This window comes from Aquila chrysaetos, chromosome 1 (assembly GCF_900496995.4).
Source record: "Aquila chrysaetos chrysaetos chromosome 1, bAquChr1.4, whole genome shotgun sequence".
Classification (NCBI taxonomy): Eukaryota; Metazoa; Chordata; class Aves; order Accipitriformes; family Accipitridae; genus Aquila; species Aquila chrysaetos.
In genome coordinates, this window is record NC_044004.1 from 21,423,257 (window position 1) to 21,443,182 (window position 19,926).

Genomic DNA, 19,926 nt, shown 5'->3' on the forward strand with positions numbered 1-19,926 from the left:
CCAGGGGAGTTCAACAACTATCAACATTTATTCAGCCAAGCTAACCTTGCCCAAATACAAATGAACTTATCGATAGGAACCTTGCATCATGTCATTAAGCCACTGTTTGAAAGGAGAAGGGAGGTATAGGAAAAGAAACATAAAACTATGTCAGTAAAATGTACAACATGTGCTAGCCATATGTAAGCCATACTTATTTGGGGATCAATTCAGAGAAGAAAATAAGGAGACCCTTCCCATTGAGTCATAAGGTCCAGAGTGGACCCCCTTGATTTCCAGACTCCTTCTCAGAGAAGAGCCATGGGGTGGCTAGATCCACTCCTAGTCCCAGACTTGATCAACGGGTGTGGAAAAAAGAGAGAGAGAGGAAGAAAGAGAGAAGAAAAGGATTTCTCCAGTCCTGGGTCCAGCGTTGGTCCTCCAGTCTAGGGATCCAGTTCTGGAGAGCATGCCGAGAACTTCTTTTATACCTAAAGGGTCTGCCCCTGTATGTGGGGTTTGCCATCGTTGAGCAAGTGCAGTGTGAGCTCAGAAGTGTTCCAGAAATGAGTCAGTGGTCTCAACATGCACAGTTCATATTCACGGGATTCTCTGGAAACGTGTTGGTGGGCTTGGGGGGTCATCAGGGAGTTGCTTCTCCCTCCCTGCAGGCATGACTGCTGTCTGGCTTTTCCTGCAGGCACATAGGTTGTGCTTCTTCTCATGGTCGCTTAAGATATGGAATTGTGGCTTTGGAGAAGCACAGTCCCACCCTCTGTGGGGCCTTCTCCTCTAGCCACATTTTCCTGTTCACACAGCTCCAGTGCTTTTACAGAGGCCGTCTTCTCCACCAAAGTTCTTTAACAAATGTTTGAGACATTGGCTATAATTTGCCAGACCTTCACAGCGTTCCATTTTTAAACAACATCTTCTTAATTTTATATTTTCTATTAACATTTAAGCTGAGTGCATGAACTTGCAATTTATTTCTTAATAATAGGTTAATAAAAGTCTACTGTTGATTTTATTTACTATTAGAAAAGCAAAAAACCATATTTTAAAGGGCAAGATTTATTTCTAAAAGCAAATATTCCTCACAAAAGAAACTAGCGCCAACTGATGAATCAATGTAATGTTTGAAATAATATGAAATACAAATAATAGCAAAAATAAATGATGAAAGAAGTGCTAAACTATTAAAATATTTCTGAACACACAATAGAAAATTGCGCTTCCAGGGAGAAATACAGATCCATGTCACCTGGTTAAAGTGACTAGACTCTAGTAACTCTTTCAAGTAAAAGCTAAAATACAGATGCTTATCTTATTTCACTAGTTGTTTAGATAACACTGTAATCTCAACAGTTACTGTAATTAGTTTTAATACTGCACTCATCCTTATCTGAGGGAACATAGCAATGGGTCCCCCTGTGGAGCCTCTCAGTACTAGTCTCCATCCTGCAGAGACGTGCAGCCTCTGCTCAACTCCACAGGCCCTGTTTACCACACATACTATCATCTAATTATTAACTCATTTGGGAAAGTTGCAAATGGGAAATTCAGTTCATTTCTTATAGCCATTGTTTAGAAAAGACTCTTGCCTTATGAAGAAGCAGTAGAACCTGATGCTTAGCCTGCGGCCAGCATGGTTCTTTCATGGTATTCATACAAGAAAGATTTTTGAATCTATGTAAGTTCAGGTAAGAGCATGAACTCTGCTCTAGACCTATATATATACCGCAAATATGTAAGCAATTCCACTTGACATGTATCTGGTCTGGGAAATCAAAAACAATAACATGTGAATGTTGGCCATATTGTTCCACTGTAGCCTGTAAACTACAAATCCTGAAGAATATGTTTGAGCAAACACATTGACTTATGCCAGTTATTTCTTTGTTGAAATGTCTGATTATTTTTTTTCTGTAGTAAATTCATCATGCTACGTTTTTATATTGAAACAACATTAAGTTTACTCTCTTTTTTGTAGGAGGACTAAACCAAAAAGATTGGAGGTAAGTCACACCAATCCCCTTTTCAAACAGAAGTGCTCATTCACTATCTTGTCTGAGGTCAGTCAAGAGCCAGCAATGATCTACAATTAGCCTGTTAAGAAGTTTGTACATTCTTAACATGCAGATTGATATAGAATGCAGTGTTTGGTGAAAGATATATTTGTCACTGAGAATACCAAATAGTAATCAAAGGACGAAGAGAGATTTAAACGTTGTTGAAACAATGAATGATATCTAATAAGTTAAGTATAGAAAATGACTTCTAGTCTGACAATCATTTCCACATTTCCATGAAAAGGGGAAATTTTACCCTAAGATGGTTGCCACTTGTGCAATTTAATGGAAAACATTATGGAAAAAAAAAATTCTCTCATGTGACAGAATGAAACAATACATGTAACACTAGGAAATCTCAAAGGCCTACTGATAATAAAGACGGAGTTACTTTACCAAGATGAAGAACAGGCATTTGTAAGGCCTTGTGGAATGACTGCTGGAGGTGACTTATTGATATGTGGCCCTGCAACCCCAAGGAAGGTAAACATCCAGGGTGGAATGTGGTGGATATACACGAAATCTGTTCCATAATAATTCCCTAAGCAACATAACCTGCAACCTTCGGTGTTAGCAACACCAGGGGAACTTGGTATGCTGACTCTGAGAAACAACACAGAGGGTGGAGCAGAGTGGAGACACCACGGCCAGGCTCTGTGATATCAGCACAGGGATGGGGAACTGGAATGATAGGAACAAGAATGGAGGGTCCCTGCACTGAATCCACTGAAGCGAGGAGGTAAAATAATGGGAGTTCTGTCAACCTACTGCCCTGCTTCTGATTTATATCATAAGTGTCCTGTTCTGGAGTACTGACATAGAACTTTGCTCATTATAATCTCATAATACCAAAACACACCTGGATCCCAAAAACTACCCGCCTTCAAGGTGTGACCACCCCTCACTGAGCATGCACTCTGAATTTTCTCTATCACATACCTTTAAAAGTAAAGTGAGGAGATTTTAGCCCATCATAATAAAGGTGCATATGACTAGAGTCACTCAAGCTCCACCTAAACCTAAAAAAAAAGAAAATATAAAAGGGCTTAAGAAAGGAGGAATGCTAGGGAAGACACCATCATAGACAAGTCAGGAGGACATCACTGACTTCTGGGATCAGTCGACGAGCTGAACCTCTCTTCTCCCCCATAGGAATGCCTTTTGGGTAAGATTCGAACCCTTGGTTATACCGAGTGCTTCCCCAGGAAACAGAAATCTCTATAGAATTTTTCCATAATTCGGTGTGCTTGTAGTTGACTGTATTATTACTTGCATGTGCTTTGCAGACAGTGTATTTGTCACTGGCAATCCAAAAGAACCTGTACTCCTGTTGCTTTAATAAACTGTACTATTCATTAATCTAGCTGTGATAGTTCATTGAATGCAACCAAACACCTTAAGTCTGGCAATTCTAGTGCATTGAACGTGGCCAAATTGAAAGTACAGTGCACTATTAGTGCATCCATAATTGTGATAGTTCAATACATTGAATGCGACCGGACTTATAGTGCTGAATTGGGCACCACCTAGAATCTAAGCCTAGCCGCCCCCAGCCCCTCTGATATCTGAGGACAAGCTGGAATGCAAGGGGGTTTATTTTCTGCCAAACTTCTTTACACTTTGACACAACAGGCCTGAAATTCTTCCTATCATCTTCTTAACAGGGAAACAACAAATGAGCTGGGAAAGGGAGAGGCAAATTACTCTGTAACCACTCGGTAAGATTAGAGGTAACTTTTCCTTCACTTCTTTACCTATTTTGTTTATAAGACTTTATAATTTTATCATTTATTTGTTTGTAACAACGGCTTATAACTCAAAAAGCAGTTACATGAAGTGTGGTTCAAATTGTATTCAACCTGGCATTTTAATGTCTGGGTATGGCAAACTAAAGTCTTGAGAAACTGTAAGCAGTGCCCCAGTACATCCTCCACTGAGTCTAAGGATAACAGGACTATCATTAGATATTCACAGCCCAGGTAAAGAGCTGTACTACAAGAGAAAGGTTTTACAGTATCTTCCATGAGCAATGGTGAAGGCTCTCTAGAATTCAGGAAAGTCTTGGCCTTCCAACCTTGAGGGCCACAGAAACAGTCAGAGAGTAAGGAAATAGGATTGTGCCACTGTTGTCCACTTAAATTAAATCAAAGTTTACCCATGATGAAAAAAGTACAAGTTGCAATAGTTATGAAGAGGTATTTGTTCCTGTAGTTTTGTGATGGAGTTTTTTGTGGTGTGTCTGTACTTCTTAGGGGAAAGAGAACACAGAAAGTTCATAAGAAGTCCTGCATGCTTATGTAAGAAAGCTACTGATGACAAAGTTACTTGGTTAAGGACTTCTTTGCCCAGTTAAACTTTGTATATAATAACTGGCTGAACCATTCTTCTTGCCAGTAGGATGAAATAAGTCAAAGCTGTCAAGTCCTTCATTCACTTCCATATTCAAAGTTCCACACAGAACATTGTGAAGAACTGGGGACCCTGACTGCCCTGACTGCAGTGATATCAAAGGCCCTGAAATAATGGTAAACTAGTATGATCAAATTCACATTGCTGAAGCAAGATTGTCCTTAAACCCTCAGGAGGAACCTTTAAGCTAGCTATATCAAACATAGTACTAAATTCAAATGGTGTATTTTATGTAAATAAAACCAAACCCCCACATATTTAAAATACTTAATCTGGCAGAATTTACCTGTAATAGAACTAGAAGTGGTTTTTTTCAGTAAGACATAGTATTTTGCACTAAAAACATTGTTTCTTCATATTAAATAAAAAATAAAGTGCACATCTTGTACTAAGCAGTTACTCTCCAAACATGTTTAGGTACAGCTACTCTCTTACGTTAAAGTCAAGAAACTTAGTTTATCTATGTCTGAGAGAATGTTGATACCTACTTCAATAATGTGATATAAAATAAAGAGGAAATCTGTTAAAAAAAAAAGCTGAAGAGTTCTAAGATTTCTCACAGCTTCTATAAAATTACATATTCTGCCTTATTTGCTGTCACTTATTTTGGCTTGGCCATTTATTTAGTAGAAGGATTCAATTTGCATGCAACTTAGGTGATTGCTAACATTACCTCACATAATACAAGCCTAATGCAATTTTATTGTTAATCTGATTATTCTAATTCAAATTGGTTGTGTAACAATGCAATTTAAAATGTTAATCTTGCAAATGCACCAATGCCTACCATAATAAGTAAGAGTAATTTTGTGATATTAGTGATGCTTCTTACATCTTTGATATCAGGTATGCAGATGTTTGCAGAATCTGGGCCTAGAAGTAGTACATTTTTTTTTTCCTTGACAAAATAAGTAAACATGAATATTCCCACCACTGAATATTCAAATATTTACAATAAAAACGTCTAACTATTTTCCATCCCTAGAGCATAAGTACATTTGTTCATCTTGGTATTTCTATAATGTTGTAACCATTGCTTTTACTGCAAGAAACATTACTGAATTTCCCTTCATAATATGTCTATAAAGTAGAGAGATATTATTTTAAAATATTTTTTCCATGTCATGAATGGGCAGCTGAGACCACAAGGTATTCACTGAAATACAAATTTGTGCCTTGGCCTCAGGGTCATGTTTTAGGTGCATTGTAAGAAAATGGACACATTGTATTATAAAGCAAGCTAATTTATTCTGAAGTTTGATGCTTATAGTACCTAATTCAACTTCATATCTCTCTTTTTTGTAGGTGAAGTTTACACTGGTCTTATTTTATGTCCCAGCAGTAGATGGGACTCACATTTGGTTAAGTGTTAGATGCAATGATAAAAATGAAAACCTTATTATTGTTAAAATCAAACCAAACAAACAACTCTGTTCTTAGTGGAGGGGAATAGCATAGCCCCTAATCTGGCTATTTTGTTTTGTTCTCATGGTGCAAAGCATCCTGACACAAACATGTGATCAAGGAGGTGATGAGCTTCTAAAGTAATGACTATAAATCCTCTTGGCCTGAGAGAAGAATAAAAACTAAATTAAGCTAGACTAGAATACAAGTAGAACAGAACAGAACAGGAGTTAGTTCACTCTTCCACTTTAGTGACCCCACGTTAATAACAAAATTTACAGCAGCTGTAGATAGGTCACAATAGCCTCAAAACTACTTACAGTTACAGTAAGGTCAAATCTGGAACTCAAAATACTCTGGAAGTGAAGATTACTATAGGTGAATTATCACTTTTCTCAATTGTCTCTCATTTTGTAAAGTATAGCACTTAGAGTAGAAAAAAAAATAAACACATAAATAGAATTGGGTCCTTTATGCTTTCATGCTGGCAAAAACCAGAGGGGCTTTTATTTTCTGAAAAGCTTAATATGAATTCTGCTAAAAAAGTTAGTTCTTATTCTAATTAAAAGTATATTTCTTGAAGTAATTAGTTAATTTTTAAAAGAAAACAACACTTAAGCTGTTTTGACACATTTTCATTAGATATTCTTCAGTGGAATACTGAAATGTACACATAGTAAAAATAGCCACCGTGGAATGCAAGCATAAGGGTAATATTATGGAATATCACTGACAGAAATAAAGAAGGGTATTTCTCATGAAAGTTTCCAAAGACCTTAAATTATATCAACGAATATGTTTGAGAATAGAGATTCAATTAGTCAGTATCACCCTGGTATTGAAAACACCCAGAAAAATACTGAGTTCAGGGTTGTACGTGTGGTCTCAGCAGAGCCATATGGAGATAGATGATCACCTCCCTGCTCTGTTATACTACCATTTTGCTTTGCAAGCTGGTGTTTAATTTGCTGCCCACACACCACTCATTTGGGTGTCAGCACCAAATGTGTTTATGCCAACTGTGTTTCAGTTTATTATTCCTTAGAGGTATCTGCTTACTTTTTCTATAGCGAGATCGCAGGACTGACCGAATTCATGTTACAAAGATTACATAATGAAAACTGCAAATCATAAAAGAACAAAGGAAACATGGTTGAAACATATCTTCATTATAAAAATCTATCCTGAATAATTACAGGCACAGAAAATGTTCCTTTCATGGATTCATGGTAAATTTCATTTTGTAGGTCTGTATGTTTCTTTCAAATCATCTGAGATAGATAGTACCGATGTATAGTTTTATTGTTTTTCAAAAGATTTCTAGCTCTGTTTTCATGGAATCCAATGAATATTAATTGTAATATATTTTTGTCATACTGCTGCTAAAACATAGATAATGGTCTACCAATCTTCATCAAGATTTATGATTATTTGACATAGTATCCTCTAATTGGGGTTTATGAAGATTGCTGTCCTCAGAATTGCCAGTACATTATGCCAATGCATAGTCAAACCATACTGTTGATGCTAAGACATTGACAACCAATTCAGGTAATGCCATTGACAATAAACTGTCATCTGTTTCAGTAATCTATACAGGAGCATCTGATGCTTTATGTAAATATAAGTTGCATTCTGTTGTGTTTACTATTTAAATAGTAAAAATAACTAGTTTCACATCTTTCAGCATATATCACAAGGAAAAAATGGAAGGAAAAAACTACCATGTTGTAATCAGCAAAAGTTAGTTTTCACTTTTTCTTATTACTTTTAAAAACTGTCTAAAGAGCTATACCTTAGCGAGCTGTGTTAAGTTAAACATGACAAGACTAATAACATTGATTTTATTAAATTACATTATGGGGTGATAAAAAAACCAGTGGCAGTTTATTATTCAGAAGCCCTCAGTTTGAACACAATAATTTAATTTATCAGTTGATTACATACAAAGAGAAAAGCTCCATTAAGTACCACGAGGAATTCTGGACCAGATCTCAGTTGCTATATAATAAAATAGTTACAATAACACTAATGGTGCTACAGTGACATACGTTGTTTAAAGATGTGGTTTATTGCACACAGGACTAAAATCTTGTCCATGATAGTACGTGGGGGTAAAATTTAGTTCAAATATTTCCTTCATGATACTAAAGACATAGGAGAATGAGGAGAGAAAGGAGAAAAAATGAAAAACTAAGAGAAAATGACAGAAAGAAAAGGGGGAAAAGGGGGGAAAGAGAAAAAGAAAAGAAAGTGGAAATAAATAAAATTTAGTATGTTGGATAGTTCTTATCTGATTTAAGGTCAGACATTTTCAGAAGTAGACATATTTCCATCCATGTTTGTTTTCAGATAGTGCAGGATAACCCTTGATTTTCAAGCTTATAACTGAGATGAGGTTTTAGTATAATTTCTTCCACAGAGTGCAGAAAAAAGCGTATGCACACCTTGAGCTACCATTGTGTGGTCAGTTAGCCTTGGCTAACAGCCAGACTCCCACCCAGCTGCTCAGTCACTCCTCCAGCCCTCCAAGGAAGACAAGAGTGGGGGAGAAAACAGGAAGAACAGGAATGAAAAATCTCAAGGGTTGAGACAAAGATGGGGAGATCACTTACCAATTACCATTGCAGGAAAAGCAGACTCGACTTTGGGAAAATTGACTATGTTTATTGTCAATTAAAACAAATACTTAATTGCAAATACTTAATTATTGATTAGGGTAGTGCGAAACAAAAAGAGAAACATTAAACCTGTACCTTTCCTCTCCCCTTTCCCAGCTCAGCTTCACTCCTTCAGTCCAGTCTCCTCTCCTCCCCACCTTACTGTTGCCACGGGCCACTCTCGGTCCCTTCAGCAAGGGATCGAGTGACACAGGGACAGTGGGTTCTGGTCACTACCTAATGGTTTCTCTCTGTCACTCCGTCCTCCTCACACCTTTCCTTTGCTCCAGCGAGGGTTCTGTGGGAAAGGCAATATGCAAAGTAGATCCCACCTTACTCAAAGGAGGCAAACACAGAAATAAAAAGGGAAAATGGGGAAAAATAGAGAGAATTTCAAAATAAAACATACTGAGAAGAAAAAAGAGAGGAACATTTTATGAAATGGAGATGTAGAGAAAGGAAGGGAACAGTAAAATGGAGACAAGCAAATAGGAATTATAATGAAGCAGTGTGCTAATCACATGTGTAATTAATAACTGTGATATAGGCACACGGCACAGTAAAGATCTGAGGAAAAAGTTACAATAATTTTAAATCAGTGCTTGTTTTTGACTTGAGAATAACATCATTACAAACATGTTTTTTTAACATGAAGACTGTGAAGCTCTCACTGCATTCCTTAACAAGCTATACAGTTTTCCTAAGGCAGCTGGGGAAAACAAAATTAAAATAATAAATGTGATAATTAGAGAAGCACAGTGATTTGCCTGATGTAACCTACTGTAAAGATTAGAAGTACCATAAAATTGTGCCAAAAGGGCAAAGGAATAGAAAGTTAACTTTTAGTTTCCACTTTAGCACATTCAAACCTACTAAATATGATTAAAAAAATTAAATTACTGTACTAAAATTCTGAGGCTTAAAGGATGCAGCTGTCAAGGTTGATCTAATGTAATTGAGAATACTTATTTTATTGATCTTCCATTGACTTAGATTCTGATTACAATATCTGAAACTTAGGGCAGAAATACAGTGTCTTCCTTATGTTATTCATTAGGAGAAACAAATAAAACCTGTTATGTAGGTTACCATACGACCATGTATCAGCAAAACTGTATTGAAACTTAGACAGCCAGATACAGTTTTAAAAATTACATGTTGTTCTACTAATGATTGACTTGGTAACGCTGGACTGCGATTTTCATTTTTAGGCTTCAGTTTTCCTATCTAAACGTCTTAAAATTCAACATTAATATAGTGCCCATCTAAAATGCTATTACTTTATTTTAACCAGAAGCTATTTCTGCAAGGCCTTATCTGTTTGTTACCCAAGTAACACAGAAAAGCTAACCTTTCAGGGAGTCTAAACATGCATTTTTTGTAAATTATCTACAGAGGAAAACTTTATCTCTTTTTCTTTTTTTTTTTTTTTTTATTTTTTATTTTTATTTTCTCCTGTGTTTCTGACCCATTAAGACTGGCCAGTGAAAACATCGACAGGTGTTCCTTGGAAGTTTTTCTGCAGAACAAAGAAACAAGAGTTATTACTGCTTCTGTAAATCAAATATACTTAGTTCAGCAGGATACCATGTATTTAGGCTTGCTCTTCAAGTGTAGACCTTCACAAGGCTGCATTAGCAAAGTTAGAAATTCTGAGGCTGCATCCCACCATTCTTACTGAAGATTATTGACATTTTGCCCATTATAAAATGAGATCAACATCAGTACAGGAATAAATAGTTCTTTGAAGACAAAGTATGAATGAAATATATTGAAGGTTTTTTTAGTTTGGTTTGGGGTTTTTTGCTAACATAGCAACCCTGCTCCAAAAACAGGCAGTAAAGCAACTGATATAATGAAAGACAATAGAGAACAACACCCTACTAAGCAATTATAGCAAATGAGAGAACTTCTAGAGCCAGAATATCTATCTACTTACTTATACTGGCATTTTGGAGTGAACAAAATCAATAACCATTTGTGAATAATTTAATGCCCTGATTATTAGATCATACAATCTCATTTCTACTTTTGGATGCTTCTTATGTTCTGTGGTTTGTATGTTTTATTTCTGCACTGTAGATTTAGGAGAACAATGTTTGTTGTTTTTCCTGAAAAAGTGTCAAGGGATATTTTGGTGCTCATTTTATCAGCTGTATGAGGACAAATCAAGGGTTTTACTGAACAGACTCCAGCAGTACAGGGATACCTTCCATATTCAGAAGTACCCTGAAGCTGTGTTTAACTTTGAACATTTATCTAAGTCCCACAGAAAAATTATTTGCTGCAGTGGAGTGTTTGATTCTGCCTTGTAAACCAAGGTGTCTAGTGCCATCTGAGATGCCCTGAGACATTTAAATGGGGCTGACATATCTGACAAAGAGCCTACAGGAGATATGTGCCATTCTGCACTCATAGATAGACATCAGGCAGCATATCCCAAAGCAATTCAAATGGATGTTGACTTCTTGTCAACAAGAAGTCAACAAGGAGCAAATGAATTGAACTCATTGTGTCAATACCTTCTTCAATGAAATTACACTTATGGAGAGGTTAGGCTCTCAGCACTTTCATATATATAGATGGTGTGAAATGTGGAAATGTATGTTTCTGGAGGAGAACTTATTTTTATGGAATATACAGAGTGACAGAATATGAAGGTGTGAAGGAAAGTAATTTAGAAAGAGAGAGGCTGATTCTGTACAGCTGAAGTTTTTCAAAGGTTGGAAGATTTGGGATTAAAGGGATTTAACCACCAGTGGACAAAGGAAAAATAATACCCAAAGCAGTTTTAAGGACTCAGTGAAAAGTGATAGGATGTTAAAATGACTCTAAACTACTACTGTTATCACCCTGATGGCATGAAAAAACTGAAACTAAATCCATCTCCCCGGGACAGACTGACACAGTAGGCCTGATGAAAGAGTCTCAAACTTTGTTTAATACAGTTTCCTTAGAAAAAAATTTGGCTGGGAATTTAAAAGTACCAGTGCCTCATAGCTGTTCCTTTTCTTCAACTTCTTTGGGGATGATGAAGGAAAGACCTTTAGGCTTGAGGAGCATTTGGCTGCAGGAAATATTATGGCATTCTTTGTCAACTACATTAGTTAAAATCAAGAAGTTGAGAACCAAAAGACAGTCAATGAAGAAAAAAGATGTTTTGGGTTTTTTTCCCTATGACAGCGGCAGCACATTTTTTTAAATTAAACTCAAACTAGGCAAAAAAAGGGGCGTTTGAAGAGGATTTTGGACAAACTGTATTTGTCTTCTTACATATGTCTAAAATTTATAGCTCTGTGTGAATGAGTTTTTCTAGTTTATTGATGAGTTCCTCTCAGAGATAGCACCTGCTCACACATTTTGTATAGGAATTGGTAGTACACAACATTCTGGTATTTACTGATAACCATCAGTAATCCCATATAACACCACTTCACAATTTGATGGTGTTCTATGTCAACGAAGTGTATCTAGTTATGCCATGTATTGTCCAAAGCAAATGGTAAAATATGCAGTGTTTGTTACTTTCTTCAATGGCCAAGCTTAAAGAAGAAACAAACAAAATGAACTTCAGATCTTACAGAGGAAATAGAAAAAGATATTTTGAATACCATCTGTGTTGTAATATCACCAGAGAAGCCAGAATTAATTCTTTACATTTCAAACTAATTTCCTAAATGTTTTACCTGTTCAAGCTAGTAAGGGATAAATTGTTGAAAAAAATTTCTGAGATAATGTACTTAAAATGAAATCTGCAACAGGATATAAAGGACTTTTAAAACTAAGAAATCAATGAATTTTCTTGCAATGACTGTAAAGTTATATCTTTCAGAATTGCTTTGCACAGTTTCAAATTGTTTCAAGCCATAGCCTGTTTAGAAATACATCAGTTTCCAAAGGAAACATTGGTTCTGAAAGGAAAGCGTTTGCAAAAGGCATACATAACTTTAAAAGGAATCAGTGAAGCACAAGGAACCTATAGACAACTTCTCCTTATTATGCAGAAAAAATTGCGATACAAAATCAAAGTAAAATGAAGTGTGTTTGTAATATTTTTTATACTTGAATAAAAAAGTTCATATTTTACCTATTGCAATGCATTGTTTATACATTCCTCATTCCAATTTCATGATTCAAATGTGCCCTGAGAGTAATACACTGACCACTCTTACCCAGGAAAGAGATCCTTTGGAATGTTTCAGTAGAAAAGAAATGGTTATTCTCTAGTTCTAGCCAGATTCCAATTTACATTTTCCCTTCATATCCTACAATTGCAAACTTTTGACCTTGCAAAGGAAGAAATACTTCTTCATTTCTTTCTGTGTAAACTGGTTTATAGGGCTATGGCAGATCAGATGTCACATTTTATCTCACAAATACTAGGATTTCATTACTAGACAGAAACACATAATATGTTTCGGTTTACTTGGAAAGGAAATTACTACTTAACTATTAAGCGTTATTAAATTGTTCCTGATTTTAATCATATATATTTTAATTCCCCTAAATTTTCCAGAATACATGAACATAAGCTGAATTTCCTCTAACTTACTTGTACCTGTTACCATTATTTCAAAAGCTGCTTTGAGAACACGTACAAAATCTGTTTTCTGTCTCTGACCAGCCAATATTTTGCATGGTCAATAATAGTTTGCAAACTTGGTACCCTGTGTTTAAAAGACAGACTCTGTAAGACTGTCATATTTACATGAACCTGAAACACCCGCACTGGGCTGAAAACAACTTCTGTGGGCATAAGTGCAGACACATTGAGAATCCTCTTAAACAAGAAAAGGAAGTAGACAAGGAATTACTCCATGGAAGACGACCCTTCAGGGGCAGAAGTGTGGTGGTGCAGGGTAGGTAGGTGCTCACCTTACTGCCCCTTCTAAATGTTGGGGCCCTGAGGGCACCAATACGTCTGTATGGCCCTCCAATTCCAGCCAACTGGGAGCCCCATTTTAGCCCCAAGCCTGGGGTTACCAGTCCCTGCCCAAGGGATGCAGTAGGATGCAGGTTTCCAGATCCACCACAACCCTCTCCCGCCCACACCCAAGGGTGGCCCCATGGCTCCTAGCATGCTGGGGCATGGTCAGGAAGCAAGGCCAAGCAAGAAAGCTGGCACTCCTCTTCTGCTGTATCATCAATGCATGACATTGCATAAACTTGCATAAACTAGGCCCATATATACATCCAACTTGTCTGAAATTGGAGACATGAAGCCTAGAAACCACGGATGGCTTCAAATATTATTACCTTAAATGTATTTCCATAGGAATCAGGAGCACCAAACTACTCTTGTATATAACACTTGCAATTCAATACTTATAATGTGAATTTTACCATGCAATTAAACTGTAAAATCAAAGAACTGAAATACAGGATTGTTAGAAATTGAAATAATTTCTGTAACCTGAATTCACCTGCTTGTACACATGCATAATGATATTTAAGACCAGACCATACACTTAGGACCCCTGCTACAATCAGCACTTATCGTTGCAGAAATTATGTGTATTTATATTGAAAGCAAAGAGGAAATGAGATAAAGTTCTTATGATTAAGGTAAAAAACTACAGAGATATGTTTTCTTTTCCTGCCTTGTGATTCTTTTCTTAACAAAGTTCTGTCTGACAATATTTGTAATGCTGTTTCTTTGCCTTACAGAAGCAACTTGAAGCCATATTTGCACAATTTCTGGGTTCTTTCACTGCAATTTAAACTAATTAAACCCGTGCTTTGCATGTATACAGCTGTATTAAAATACTGAGAGTGCTAAAAAACAAGTTCATATTCTTCCACACTTAGCAAGCAAAACTAACACACTTTTTTCTTAATTTTGTATTTTGTGTCTACTTATAAACACAACTAATGGAAAACTAGTGCCACCTAATCTCAGGGTCATTGTGAAAATGCATAAATACATATCTAGGAAGTGTTTTGATGTTGTAGCAATAGTTTTAAAAAAGCACCACAACAAATTATTGATTTTGTATGAAGTGTGAGTTTGGATAATACCTGGTAAATAAGGTATAATTAAAAAAAAGATCTTAAAAAACCTGACAGAAAGAGATACAAACAAATATTAGTGTCTGAGATGTGATTCTGTGGGGAAAAGACAATACAACTACATTCAACTGACACACAGGAGGGAAAAATTAAAGTTATGTTATGAACTTTCCCTTTTCTGAGCTTTCTAGAGCTCAACTTCAACCTTAATAGGTAGGATCAAGTAATTAAAATTAGTATGTAAGTATGAAGAAAGTAAAGCATGTTTTTTAGAAGGGGGTTATTAAATTAAAATTATTATTTACTGAAATATTTTTTCATAGTTTCTAAACCCAGCCATATGGCAATATTAAAAGAAAAGTTGACTCTCCCTTACAAGGTACCAATTTGAATTTCAAAATCATGGGATTGCTTCATAATTGCTTGAAGTTTGAACATTATTTCAGTTACCAGCAATCAGTTGTTTAAAAATAGTGTCTTTAAATCATAGATCTGTATTTTTTCTGGGCCATTTTTCCCTTAAAATTGACTTGACATTTAAAACATCAGTTTTTTCACAGTGTGCATCCCATCTGCAATTATGCTGCAGCCCACTCAGCCACTCAGCTCTGTCCTTGCTATAGAAATAAACCTGTTAAAAGAACACGTGCTTATGGATAAAATAGATAGCAATCAAGCACACACACACAACAGAAAAAGAATGAAAGAGCAAAAGAAAAAAAGATGGAACACGAAGATTTGTTAAATAACTGGACCTCCTTACAGACACCCATTACACCATATGGTGTGGTATATAGTATTTGTACAAGAAAGGCATATAATATAGTGGAATGTTTCCCCTGCTTGAGTAATTACAGGATCAACAGTAATCAACCTCTCTCTTGTACAAGAATACTAACATAGCTGAAGCATTCACTTAATCTTAGCTCATATATTTAATTTGTAATATGGAACAGCAAATTAGTAACAGTGCTTGTGTACTTTGTCATAACTGGATAAAACTTTATGCTAGGGAATGATGATAAAAGGTCTGGGTTTCCCTGATTGCAAATTTGATTTGGAGAGTAGCCATTGCCATGACTCTAAATAAATGCTTCATGGATCATGGTACACGTGTTTGACCAGCCTGTTTACACACAAATTTTATATTCATTCAGTTTCTAGGGTTACTCCTAATTTATAATGGCGTACAGAGGGAATCGGAGAAAGTCAGCCTGCAGTGTGTTCTGTGATCATGTGTCTACACAACTTGTGGTACCTGGGCCAGCTAAGTTCACTTAAATTTTTCTATTCTACTGAGCCACCAGTTGTGTAACTGAGATGATACAGACATAATCTCCACTTTACTTTCTTGCTTCTGTGTTGATTTGCAAATCTTATCATGCAATTCATGCATTCATATAAACTGATATAGAAAAAACTGAAAATATAATTACAAGTGAATTTACATACACACAAGTCTTTTCATGAGCAATGCAAACTGTGAACCTTTGTTTAATTGATTCTGTGTTATTTGCATTCACCTATACCAAAATAACTTTAATATTTTCAATTACTGTGCAATTTATAATAGCTCTGTCTTTTGCAAATGCTCATGTATTTGCAATAAAAATAATACAGTACAATGATGCTAAAGCCTTTACCTCAAAGGAGATATTTTGTGCATTTCTCCTCCAGTCAGCATATAGCAATTTTCATGAAATCTGTAGGAATTTAGGCTGAAATGTGTTTGGAATTCACCTATATGTTCAAAACCTAACAGGTAGAAACTGATAGACAAGAAGAGTTACACAGGAAATAAGAAACTAGACTAAACTGAAAAGAAACCATACATCAATTTTGTTTTCTATTCAAGAGTTTCAAAATTACATCTGACACTATTAACCTCTTAAAGAAAACTCCCATTACAAGCTAAAATATTGAAGAAAGAACATCCCCAAAGTATTGCCAAATAGGCATGAGTTTTCTTGCTGTAAAAAGTTGCTTGCCTAATTCAGAAGTTGGTGGCAGACAGCCAAACTTCCTTCCTAGATGTTCAGACTATACCATAAAATATCCCTAATGTAGTTTTCAACAGTTCTATTTATCTCCCCCGGGATAAAAGAACCTGCTGTTTTGAAGTGTCAGATTTTATACTGTGTTGCAGTGTGTTATTTTTATTTATCTTCCATTCTATGTTTTTCTGAGGCATATACAAAAGTAATCTTCAAAGAGCTATTTGTACTATTTCAAATTTTTTTGTATTAAGTCTTGGTTTGAAGAACCATCTGGTAAAAAAATATATAGCTTATGTCCTGGACATTATACTCAGATGGTACACATCTAATAGATTTTTCATCATTTTTCTTCACCTTTTGGAAGACAAAAGAAGCCTGTCATTCTAAATCAGATTTTAAATGTTACTGTATGCTATTTGAGAACAGAAGGTGTTTGGGTCACATTTAACTACATCTTCCTTTCTATGTTGTGTAGATAGGAAGTATCCAGATTGTTTCCTGTTTAATTGTCTGCAAAGATTTGTGGATACTGAGATGGCCTAAGGCCAAGTCTCTCCCGTACTTAGGCTCTCCCCAGTCCAGCAGCAGAGGCAGAGCTGCCAGCAATCAGGAAAGGAGTTGTAGAGTCCTGAATGCATGCCACAAAACACAGTGATGCACACAGTATCCAAGTGTCTTCAGTAAAATATGACTGGCATAATGTCCTTTTGGGATCCTGTTATTAAAAGTGACAGATATGTTGCACACAGATAGGCAGTTCTAACATCACGTCCATGAGGAGTTGCTTTTTGGCAAGAGAACCCTCTGGGGACCTCTAGCCCAAACCATCTCTAGTCATTTATTTCCCTTATGGAGCACGGGAGATTGGAAAATCAGACTTCTAATTTGAAAAAACACGTAAAACCAACCCAAAAAAACATATACATGAAAAAGCCCTTCCTGCTTTACTTAAATGAACAAAAAAATATGATTGCTTAAAATTCACATTTCCTTGAGAGTCTTGAAGCTGAATTTCCATCAGAAAGTCATTAAAGTAGGAAGTGCCCAAATATAAATGCTCTTTTTCTGGTAAGTAGGACTTTTAGCTGCTTGTATAGCTGAACCCTGCAAATCTCTTTAGCATATATTTAATTTGAAGAAGCAGAACTACTGAAAGCAAAAAGAATTCCTCTCAGAAGTCTCATAGATGTATCTAAGAATCCATAAAGGGGTTTGCAGCATGAAATCCCAGTCTTTGGCTAGAAGTCAAAGTAGAAAATCAGTGCTTATCTGATTCATCAGTGATGTTATTAGAAATCTGAATTAGCAGCATAGATATTTGAGCAACCTGGTCTAGTGGAAGGTGTCCGTGCCCACAGCAGGGGGGTTGGAACTGGATGATCTTTAAGGTCCCTTCCAACCCAAACCATTCTATGATTCTATATGACCCATGAATAAGTAGATGTCTTCACTCATTTATAGACATGTAGTTAAGTGCACATAGCAGAGCTGGAATAGAAACACTGGTCTTGTACTTGCTTCTGTAAAATTGTTTTGGGGAAAAAAATAGGACAAGGCAATCTTGGGAATTATTGTTAAAATGATAAAAGTAAGAAAAGATAGTAAAATATAGAATTTTCTGTAATAATTTTTAGGGACTAAGATGTAGCTATTTTAAGCTAAGATATAATACTATCTCTTCATATTTAACCTTCTTATGTACATGTATTTTTACAATTTTACTGTCTCAAGTGTGTGCACATAGTAAAAAGCAGAGTTATTCTAAATGTTTTCTTTTTCTATTTTATAAACAGTTTAATTAGAAAGAGACCTACTAGAAGACTTTATATCAAATATGGAATTACAACCATATCCTTCATCTTTGAACTTTGTGAAACACATTAGCACTCACTGCAGAGGAGACTAAGCAGCTGAACTGTGCTTTGTAATAATAAATTATTAAACTGTCCCTTTGCAGCTCTTCCATATATTGGTGGTAATGATTATCAAGCTTTTCTGGGTTAATGTTATTTTCCTTCATGAAAATGGCTTATTTCTCCTTTGACTTTCAAACATTCCTATTTTTATGTATTTTGCTAGTTCCAGAATTTTTGAAAATTCTCCCCTCATTTGCTATTTTAATCTATGCTATTCCCCACTGTGTCATTGTACTTCTCTCTACTCCTGTGCTATGCTGTCCTCAGGCTAACATGAATAGCATTATGTACATCTCTGAGGTTAGATGCAAATCTAGACTAACATCTTTTTGTGAACATGGCCTGTAACATCTCTCTTATGTCTGTTCAAAATGTTCAGATACTGTAAGCTGGGGTAAACTTAATGCATTACCAGTTGCTATACTACAAGAAATGGCACATATTCTCATACCAAGAGGTAGAGGATATACTTGTATGTGTTTGTCTGACACTTGCATTCTACAGGCAGTAAAGCTCCCTCTATGAAGTAGCTGAGGTCCAGATGTACAGACATTTAGGGTTCAAACCCAAACTGGTGCTTAGATGCTATGATGGAGAATGCAGCAATGGTTCTTGTTACAGGAAAAGGATTGAGAACCAGTCATTTCAAAACACACTGAATCCACAAAGTGTGAAAGCCAATGTCTGGTCTTAATTAAGTAGTGTCGAACTACTTGCTTCTGTAGTTTCTATTAAATGTAGTAGTTCACAGATTCATGTGGACTAAAAGAACTAAACACAATTCATAGCGAAACATGCCACTGAATCACCGAAGGGAGGGGCATGGCAGGGAGTCCCAAGGGAACGAAGGAAAGAGAGCTGGGAGCAAGGGTGGCAGCAAGGCAGTGGAGCAGTAGCCTCACCTGCAAGGTGTCAGGATGTTGAACCAGGAAAATCAGGGTCAGAATCAGGTCTGAAAACAGGCATCAGGGCCAGTCTCAGGCCAGTGATCATCCAGCAAGTCTATTGTGATGAGTCAAGATCACACCAGAAAGTCATGTCCAGGTCTGGGTCAAGAAGGTAGAGGACCAAGTACAGATGTGTGATGTAGCTCAAGTGAGAACCAAGACAGAGAGCCTCTGACTAAGAGCAGCTCCTAGGTCAAAGGAGGTTAAGACCCTCGCTTCTAGCTCACTTCCCAATAGCTCTTGTCAGTGAAGGAGCTGACCTTGGCCTTAGCCAGCTGAAGTCCTTAATTTACCTTAATTAAACTCATGGAACAGGAGATGCACTCAGGACTCTGTCAGGAAGAGTTTTAACCTCTGTTGAGTCAATGGATTGTTTAGTAAATCCCAGGAGATCAGACCAAGTCTAGAGAGTGTCATTTGTATATCTGAAGACAACCAATACTTATGTTAATTAAGTGCAGCCAGAGGAACTCCTGGATGAATCTGAATAAAATGAACTTTGGGATAAGACATTAAATCTGTCTGAACTCCCCAGA